Source organism: Pyrus communis, chromosome 2, assembly GCF_963583255.1.
Source record: "Pyrus communis chromosome 2, drPyrComm1.1, whole genome shotgun sequence".
In the NCBI taxonomy this organism is placed as follows: domain Eukaryota; kingdom Viridiplantae; phylum Streptophyta; class Magnoliopsida; order Rosales; family Rosaceae; genus Pyrus; species Pyrus communis.
This window is the reverse complement of record NC_084804.1, coordinates 7101923-7112734: the sequence shown is the minus strand read 5'-3', so window position 1 is coordinate 7112734 and position 10812 is coordinate 7101923. Positions and strand designations below refer to the sequence as shown.

Genomic DNA, 10812 nt, shown 5'->3' with positions numbered 1-10812 from the left:
TGACGAGTTTTAATTGGATTCTAGTGTCCCATTTTTTGTTACCAAATTACCCATAAACATCATGTTCGGTTCACCCCCAATGACAAGATTCTTTGTTTTTAAAGCTCAAGACAAATTGAATAACATGTCTATTATTTTTTTAAATAATATAACATGTATTAAAATATTATTACGTCAAATTGAAAAATGATTATATAGGTATTCAATATTCTAGTGAGTGCAAAGTATTATCCTAGAATTTTTGCCAACTGAGAAAATGGCGGACTTTCATGGGGTAAATTACCAAGTTTGACCTCTTTCTTGGTGAGTATTTGCTGCTTTGCCATTTGTTGCAAGGTCTATGGAAGCAGTATGCTAGAGATTTTCCCGTGTACCGGAAACACATTTCGATACATTAAGTGTAATAATACAATTAGTTGAAAATTAAAAAAAAAATTCAACTAATTATATTACGACACTTGATGTACTGTATTTTCAACGTACTAAAAATTTCTCATAGCATGCGTACGTTGTCTCTTCCCCTGCACTGCACACCATTGTACACCTCACAGGTCCATGTGTCAATGGATGCATGGTGTAAATAATGTCTCACTCGTTGGTTAGCTCTTCTCCTCGACAAGTTTACGAACATCATCACCTTCCAATCTCAAACCCGAGAACGATGATGCTCACAGTTTGATGAAATATAGATTATGAATTTGGATATTGGCTTTGCAATTTTTCCCATTAGTCTAGTTATTTGTTCAGTCTACAATTCGGTTGGACTTGCCAAAGATTATTTGCATAATTTTTTAATTTAATTGGATCCCTCAATAAAAAGAGGGCTTCGAACTTAAAAAAGTTTTGTGAGTTTTTGAACATTGAAGATAATAAAGTCCATGGTTTTGTAGTGGTTGTTTGTTTATTCTTTTTGAAAGAATAAAAAACCGTTGGCTTTGAGATCTAAGGTTTTATGTCTAATAGTTAAAAACACTAGGAAATGTGTCAGATTCAGCTTTAAAATTCGGAGATTTTGGACCTTGAAGCTTCTCTTAGGGAATAAAATAAATATCGGAATCCTTCTTTTCCTATTTAAACGTTAATTGTTTTATTGTGATTTTGTATGTTTTCTTCGACGCTCGTTATTCTTAAATTAAGATAGTGTTTTTTTTTGTTAGGGAGTGAAGATGAATTTTAGAGACTCAAAAACAAAATCAGTAACATATAAACTTAAAATTGCAAATTAATCCAAATAATAACAAATAATTAGATAAAAAGTTATAGCCATATACATTTCTATATAATTTTTGAAAAAAAATGAAAATTTATGTAATATGAATTTGTCTGTCAGAACATTATAATTACTTTAGTCTAAATTAGGGGAGAGGTGGCACTGTGCAATTTTAGGGTACATTTCAGTTTATTTACGAAATTGCCATTGAGTCGCTGCCCCCTGATTTAACGTTATTTGCAAAATTGCCACTGGGCTTCAGAAAGGGTTTTGGGTCTTTGGGCTGGAATTTCCGTTCGGATTGGAATTTTCGATTTTGCGAGGGGGATGGTTACGTGTGGGATTTCCGTTCGGATTGGAACTTTCATCATCGCCGTGTGGCATCGCCGGCCGTGTGGGATTTGGTGAGGGGATGGTTACGTGTCCATCATCGTCGAAAGGTCTGCTTCGGTCGCTCTCGATCTTCGCCTTTTCTAAGGCGTCCGAGGGACAAATGCAGTCACGAACGCCACTCTCACTCATAATTCTGAAATCCAATCATAATTCTGAAATCCAAACACAACCCAGATGTTAATCCTTCAGAGAATGGCAATGGCCACTTCTTCTTCCTTCCTCTCAATCCCTCTCCTAAAGACCTCTTCTTTGCTCTCCCCAGTTAAACACTGCGCTTCGTCACTGAGCTCCGAGTTCGGGGCTCTGTCCCTCTACGGCGGCTGAAATGGAGTCTCCACCTCCTCGGCGATGGCCACGGAGGCTCAGATCTCGACCCAAGACGACAAATTGAAGGATGCCCAGATGGAGGTAGCTGATAAGCCTGAGAAAGTCGTGCTTCCAACCAACGAATCCTCCGAAAGCCTCATCACAATTCGACACACGGTATTTATTGAAATTTCATTGCTTTGGATTGGATTTATAATTGTGTATGTTAAATTGAAGTAGGAGTGCTTTCCTGTTGAACTTTTAGACTCTTAGGAGCTTCCCGTTTTTGAAAGTTTGATGCTTTTAATCAACTATTTTCAATTCTACGTTACTAATTGTCACCTGATTCTGTTGTGAAGAATGAGGAAGTGAGGATGAAGAAAATAAGAACATAACTTTTCGGTAATTTGAAATTTGATCGAATAGCACATGGAAAAATGGGTGTACAGCAGTACATAAGCTGCGAAAATTTTCATCCTGTTTTTGGGAATGTGAGAAGATACATGGGTTTCTATATTTTGATAAAGTGTTGAGGTCGAGCTATGTTAATTTTTTTCTGAATTTCCTTGTAGTTTGGTATTAATGGTGCCTTTTCCGCTGTTATGGTGATGAACTATTTATATGTGTTTGACTGCAGTGTGCACACGTGATGGCCATGGCTGTTCAAAAAGCTCTTCCCGGATGCAAAAGTGACAATTGGTCCGTGGATAGAAAATGGGTTCTATTATGATTTTGATATGGAGCCTTTGACGGACAAAGAGTTGAAGAGAATCAAGAAAGAGAAGGTAAGTGGAATTTCTGTATAAGTTATCATGTTTGTATCAAAGTTTTGGAACCATGAAACTGTTGAAAACTATTCATGAGCATTTCTTTTGTGATTTGTAGGATCGCATCATTGGAAGAAACTTACCACTCATAAGAGAAGAAGTTTCAAGAGATGAAGCTCACAAAAGAATAACCGCTCTCAACGAACCATACAAATTGGAAATTTTGGATAGTATTAAAGAAGATCCCGTTACCATATATCATATTGGTAAGGGTTTCACTATTTTCAGGCTCAATATAGTATGGAAGGTGATGATTTAATGTGCAGGAACTGTGCATAAAGGAATAAAAAAGAGCGGGCGGGGCTGTGCTCAGGGAAAACAATGTTGTTGGTGCTCTTTAAAAATGAGTTATTGATATGCAGGTTGAAAAGGAGACTAATTTGAAGGTGGGAGGAACCTTTTGGTCAAGCTAACCAAATTATACTTATGTTTACACATATGCATGCTTGTACTGGGATTTGATTGTGTTTTGAACTAGCATCCTGTCATATTGGACTGTCTTTATGTCATAATTCCTCATAGTATGCCGAATTCTTCATAGGTGATGAATGGTGGGGCCTATGTGCATGGCCCCATGTTGAAAAAACTGGAAATATTAACAGAAAAGTTGTCGAACTTGAGTCTATTGCTGGTGCCTACTGGAGAGGAGATGAAAAGAAACCAATGCTGCAGAGGATCTATGGCACTGCATGGGAGAGTGAGGATCAATTGAAGGCATTTCAAAGAGGAAGCTAAATGTCGAGATCACAGGCGCCTTGGTCAAGTTCTTGACCTGTTTTCTATACAGGTACGCAGAATTGCCCTGAATCTCTTTCTGCTGTTTACACAGATTTATCAGTTAGCAATCCCATTTTTTGTAATTATGAGGATTCCTGCATTGAACATTTTCATTGTTGAATTTTCACAGAACGATGCTGGTGGGGGTTTAGTGTTCTGGCATCTGAAGGGTGCTATTGTGAGGCATGTAATGGAAGATTTGTGGAAAAAGATCCACATAGAGCGTGGTTATGATCTGCTGTATACTCCACATGTTGCAAAGGTGAACCTTTGGCAGATAAGTGGTTATCTGGATTACTACAAGGAGAATGTGTATGATCAAATGAATGTTGAGGATGAACTTTATCAGCTTCGACCGATGAACTGCCCCTTTCATATCTTGGTTTACAAAAGGAAGCCTCACTCATATCATGAATTTCCTATTTGAGTTGCTGAGTTGGGAGCCGTATATAGATACAAATTATCTGGAAACTTGCATGGTCTTTTTCGTGTAAGAGGTTTTACTCAGGTATGGTGTTAGTATTTGCAAACTGTTAGTCTATAATCCTAGGTGTATAAAGTTTTTTTTTTTTTGTTTAACCTCGGGACCTGTTGCAGGATGATGCCGCATATTTTGTCTAGAAGATCAGATCAAAGATGTATTAGGGGTGTCCTAGATCTTACCGAAGAACTTTTGTTGCAATTTGGCTTCATCAAATATGAGGTCAATCTCTCTACGAGGCCAGAGAAAGCTGTTGGAGATGATGATTTATGGGTGAAACCGTAAAAGCAACATCTGCCCTTAGAGATGCTTTGGATGATAAAGGTTGGAGCTATCAAATTGATGAAGGTGGTGGTGCCTTTTATGGTCCAAAGATTGATCTTAAGTTGAGGATGCCTTTGGAAGGAAGTGGCAGTGCTCAACTATACAGGGCTACAACCCCTGACTCTCCTCCCTGCGATTCGACTCCTTTGTCGACTCCGAGTCGCTCAAGGACTCCGCCACCGATTCCCCAATCTTCCACAGCTCCGCTGTAGACGACGCTTTCGCCACTCAGCCGGCATCGGAGGCCTTCTCTCCTCCATTGATCTACGCCGAGTCGAACGGCCAGGGCTTTGATGGAGGGTTTGGTGGGTCCGACGATCCAGTTTTGCTGGCTCCATTGGATATGCTGCCTGAGGAGGGCTTCGCTCTCAGAGAATGGAGGAGGTAGGGTCTCGAATTCTAATTGTTTTTGATCGAACCGATAGTTCTGTATAGCAATTAAATTTTGACTCTTTTGTGCAATTTGAAAGTTGGTTTTGATTTGGCTTGATCTTTCTGTTGCTGAGAAATTGAGTGGAAGTTGTTGTTTTGATTTCGGTAGTTTTCAAGAATTGGATGCTTAGTGATCAGTAATCGTCTGGCTTTATCGGGTAAGGAGATAATTAAAGCAATTAAATTTCAAAATTTGGATTTACAGTTCGTATTTTGAGCCTGAATTCATGAAAACAAACATAACCCATTATTTATTAGCGATTAATGATATGATTAATTTAGTTTTTAATCATAATCAATAGCATGTAGCTTTAGCAGAAGTGGGGTTTGGGAAATTGGCTAGCACCCATGTTGCTTTTTGTTTGTCTGCTTTCCATTTCTCCCCTCTCTTGCGATCTTCTCTGTATTTTTGCTGCTTCTCTCTCCCGCACTCCCTTTTTTACTCTTGGTTCTGTGGTTCTTCGGCTGCCATTAAGTTTTTGTGGTCGGACAACGATGGAATCCGAGGACGATGACTACTTCAGCAGCGTCGATGACTACTAGAAATTTTTATTTTGAATTCGTATCCCCTAATCGCCAATCTCGTCAGGTTTGCCCCAAGCCGGCAAAGGAATCAGGGTAACGGAGCTCAGACTATCAGAGGTATAAATTCACATCCCTGATTTTTTTTTTATTAATTTCAACCGGATCTGAGAAATTCTAGGTCATGGATCTATGAATGGTGTCTGTTGAGTCTCTGAGTGTCTCTATTTTTTTTCACTTGTCTCTGTAGTGTCTCTCTGTATTTGTGCATCCATATGGGAATATGATATTTAAAAGCTCATTATTGTCCTGGGAAACCTCCTAAATTATCGATTCCTTGCTTTCTATGTACAATGTTTCATATTCTATGTTCTAATTTTCTAATTTTGGGGTGGAGGGAGTGCTAATATGGTAATTTTCAGGGATTTTGGGTCTTTGCGGCATTTTTTTTGGGTAAATTTGTGATTTGCAGTTGATTTTAGGAATTGATTTATGGGTTTGGTTTGAATGCACTGACAAAAGTTATTGTTTCTGTTAACGTATATGATGAAAGGTAAGTTTGAAAGGAGAAAGGGTAGAAGTGGTGTCTGGTTAGAAGGAGAGAGATCCATGGCAGTTGGCACAACCATGGCCACAGCCACGAAGAGGAGACATTGTTGGGGATATCGAAGCTTCTCAAGGAATTGACCGAGTTGGAGGACATGAAAGTACAGATTTGGATTTCATCAGCACGACCAAGATCGTGAGCATTTTGATTGTCTGCAGCTCTCAGTTCTTGGTATTTCTTCTTACATTTAACCTGATTGAAATTTTTATTTTGTGGGTTTAGGAATTCAAGTTTTTTTTTTTTTGTGCAATTTATATTTCCATTGAACTTTTTGAACTGTTCTGTTTGGTTGCCAATATGATTACTTATAGACTATTTCGCCATATGCATTTGCTACAAAATGTAAACTTATTTTAAATGAAACATGTTGAAGTCTCTTTGCATTTGCATAAGCTATTGCGTGTTGTTAAAAGAGGGGGCATCTAGCATACAACACACATGCCATGGGTGTACAACTAAGTTTGCCATGGAAGGATTTCTGGATTTCTTTGATGCCTCTCCTTCAGCCAAACCTCTGCATTTACATGAATTTTTAGATTGCAGAGTCTGACAGCATGAAACATATAGACCGTTAGCAGCTATAGATTTATTTTTCAAAACATTTTGGATAGGAAAATTAATGGATTGTAAAGGTAAAACTGAAATTGAAAAACACTGAGGTTAAACATGTACAGTTGAAACCGTACCATTTGTATAATTTTTTCCCAAAAAGAAAAAAAAAAAAAAAAAAAAGAAAGAAAGAAAAGAAATTAGGATCACATGGCTTCACCAAGCTCACAACACACACGCCATGAGAAGAAATTTAATGACTATTGTCTGTTGCTAAAAGAGAGGAAAGGTAAAAGGTAATGGAATAAATATGCTCTCAAAATCTAAAACTAATATTCTCAATGTGTTTGAATTCTCTTCTTTTCATTCTCATTATTTGGCTTCCTTCTTTCATTGTTTGTTCATTATACAACTGTTTTACTTACCATTAAAATCCAATTGATATAGGGTTATGGGGACAGATTGAAGAAGGTGAAGATCACAGGGGTGGGATATTGGGGAGGGTGGTAGGGTTGTGGGGAGTGGGCTCTGGTTGGTTTCGATTTGACCGAGGCCATGGTTCGATGGAATCGAGGTGATGTGGAATATTCATGAGGTCCCAGCCAGAAGATATAGGGCCTACGCGTGGGGTTTAGGGGTTTCACGGGGAGGGTTACAGAGGGAGGGGGTGCACGCGTGAATTGCAGAGGGAGAGGGAGAGAGAGAGAGAGGGAGATAGAGGGGGAGTAGGGTTGCTATATTCAAGTTCTCTTTTTTATTTTTACTTGAATTTGATTTGATTTGATTTTTTTTTTTTTTTTTAGGCGACAGGTTGAGAATGCGAAAGCTCTGCTGGAGGTGGAGGTGAGAATTTTAATTTAATTCATGGTATATTGCTGTTGTTTTTTTTTTACTTTATTTTTGTGGGATTGTGCTGTTTTTGGAGAAAACAATATTAAATTGAAGTAAAGTTTAGATATTTCTGTAATTGGGATTTAGAGTAAGAGATGAAGAACTGAATGTGATTGCAAAATTAAAAGTTTAGAACTTTTTTGGTTTGGAAGCTAATTTTAAATTCGGTTAGCTGAGTAATTAATAGAGAAATGTATAACGAATGCGTGATATGTTTTTCGATACGTATGAGCAGACATTCGTACTGCTTCAGCGGCAGCAGCTGCTATATGATGGTAGATGAGGAATTCTGAGATGCTGAGTGCTCTTAGTGTCAGAGATGAAGACTTGATAATGATCGTATCCAGTTCCACCTTAAGGTTAAGGTATGCTTGATAATGTTGTCCTTTATGTGCAATTCACTGTATGATGTTCATGCCTTTAATGGGACTGTCAATATTGGTTTTGTCATCATACATCATTCGTGAGAAATGGGATGGTGAGTTTCTCAATACAGTTTTAATTTTTGTGCGAATAATGTTTGTAAAAAGTCTGTTTTTATTTAGTTCATTGCAGATTCTTATTCTTTTATTTAGTTCACCATTCATGCTTTTAAAGATAAGAAGTGCAAGGTTCTCTCAGATGTTAGTTTTGGGTGGCAATTGAAAGATACGAGGATAAACAAAAATACCTACCAATTGAAAGGATAAATTCAATTGAAAATATTTGGTTCATCAATTATTATAGTTTGAGCTTTCTGCATTAAATGTCCTGTTTTCGGGAAGAGTGATTCATATAATTGGGTTTTATTAAATTTTTCATGATTTTATACAGTTTTTCGTTTAAATTTGTGGATTCTAAAACACTTTTATGAGTGTTAAAATCTTATTGTATTTCTAAAATTTGTTTGGAATTTAGTGGTTTCTTCAATTTCATCACCACCCATTCTCACAACTTCATCTAAAGTGTTTTGCATGTATAAGATTCGTGTTCATGGAGATCATTTCAAACAGATTTCAAGCTGTGCTGCAGAAATTTGATCAAATTGGTGGATTTGGGTAAGAAACTAAGAAACCATATTCTTTTCTTTCGGTTTTAAGAACTGAATTTGATGGTTAAGTTTATGTTTGAAGATTATCTTCCTTTCTCCTAAATACTGAGTTTTATGGGATTACATTTGGCAAGTCTGAAAACGAATTAGAAATACTGAGTTTTATGAGATCTATTTGGCAAGATTATCTTCCTTTCTCCTAAATACTGAGTTTTATGAGATCTATTTGGCAAGTCTGAAAGCGGATTGCGTATGTTTATATCTTCCTTTCTCGTAAATACTGAGTTTTATGAGATCACACCATCTTATGTTTATTGTATAGTCTTATGCAGTCAGAAGAATTATCATCTTTTTTCTTTCAGATTTCAACATATTTGGAAATACTTCAAATTTTTTGTAGTGCAGTTTGTAGTTAACATGATTACGTAAGTTCTGTTTCTTTAGTAAATTGTTATGCAGGAAAGAAAGTCATTTCTCAGTTTGTAGTTAACATGATTACACAAAATTCTGATAAACGATCTCATTCACTCGTGTGTTCCTGTGTTCATTCATGATTGTGTTAAATGTATTCAGGTTAAATATGTCTTATTCATGCGAGTTACGCATGAAACAGTTGTTCCCACCACAACACGCGGGCGGATTTTCTAGTTGATACTATTAGTCAAGACTCAAAAGTTGGATCTTAATTCGTTGACTGGTATGCAACAATGAATTTTTCTAGATGCTAGCAATCTACGAATTTTTCTAGATGCTAGCAAATATATAGACCGAGAGAAGGCAAAGTCGTTTATGTACATACAAAATATTAAAGTCCCAATTAAGACGTTACTAGCAAATATCTGGACTAAGAGAAAGCAACTTTATCCCAATATTTGGATCTTACTAACCGAACACCCAATTATCATTTTAAACACCTTTCATCTTCTTTCTCATGCGTGTTTCAAAGCTTTGTTGCTGTTGTATTTGGTGGATTGGAAGGAATTGTTGAGTTTTTGCAACTATATGAGAAATTTTTAATTGTGACGAGAACACAAATGGTACACCTCATGTTTTAATAGAAGTTGTGGGAAATTTTATTTTTTAAGTTATTAACTTTTTAGCACACATATCCCACTATTTGTATAGTGACACGTGGTGTATCATCTCGTATACTGATCACACTGAAAAATCTCTTGCAACTATATATGAACTAGCAATTGTGGCGTTACATATGTCAATGCTGGGCCTTGGGCATTAAGTTTTGCCATTAATATCCCAATGCCATTGCCAACTATATATGAACTACTATGCTTCGCTACGGTAGTTTACTTTTCCAATGATTGAGATAGGCTTTGGGCATTAAAAGCGACTGTATTTTCTGTCAGCATTTATTTTTATCTTTTACACATTTTTATTAATTTTTTATAATTAATATTCTTCAACTCATTTGATTTGACTGCTTAAAATTAAAAAAGATTTGTGAAAAGCAAAAATAGATATGTGAAGAAATCTTGTAAACGATGAAGTGAGAAGATGAGATAGGATTCGATAGTCACCAGTACTGATTCCCGGCAAAAATGCATGGAAGGCCAAGCGTAATGGACGTGGATGACTTTTTCTTTTGTTGACCGAAGGAGGTTGACTTGGGTTTTGATATTTCAATATGTATTGGTACCCACCAAAGAAGTTGCCAATGATCTCGACCGTATTCATATATGTATCTTTTGTGAAATTTCAACCTTGGCCGTCAACGTCCTTTATTTAACCTTAGCCGTCAACGTCCTTTATTTGTTGCCACACGTTTTGGGATGCACGATTTTATATCAACGTAATGGACGTGGATGACTTTTTCTTTTGTTGACCGAAGGAAGTTGACTTGGGTTTTGATATTTCAATATGTATCAGTAGTTCAGTACCCACCACAAAAGTTGCCAATGATCTCGACCGTATTCATATATGTATCTTTTGTGAAATTTCAACCTGGGCCGTCAACGCCCTTTATTTAACCTTAGCCGTCAACGTCCTTTATTTGTTGCCACACGTTTTGGGATGCACAATTTTATATCAACGTAATGGACGTGGATGACTTTTTCTTTTGTTGACCGAAGGAGGTTGACTTGGGTTTTGATATTTCAATATGTATCAGTACCCACCACAGAAGTTGCCAATGATCTCGACCGTATTCATATATGTATCTTTTGGGAAATTTCAACCTTAGCCGTCAACGTCCTTTATTTGTACTCTCTGCCATCTTATTTGCTTGATATAATATTTTATAATTTGATATAAAAATTATATAAAGAAGATGAAGTGTTCGAGAGTTGTTGAAAAATTCTATTTTGAAAGATTCTATTTGATATTTCTCTCTTTTTTTTTCTTTTTTTTTTTCCAAAAAAGGCAGCTCTGCATGCTTTTCCACTGTCCAATTACGTGTCGGTAGGGTTACAGGACCATTTTTGTCTCCCTGGGGCCTCGCCTGAAGGT

General features: G+C 36.8%; 1 pseudogene; it reads left to right on the top strand.

The window, feature by feature from the left end:
* The first annotated feature begins 1603 nt into the window (after positions 1–1603).
* LOC137724521 (threonine--tRNA ligase, chloroplastic/mitochondrial 2-like) lies at positions 1604–7884 on the top strand (annotated as a pseudogene).
* The last annotated feature ends 2928 nt before the right edge of the window (positions 7885–10812 follow it).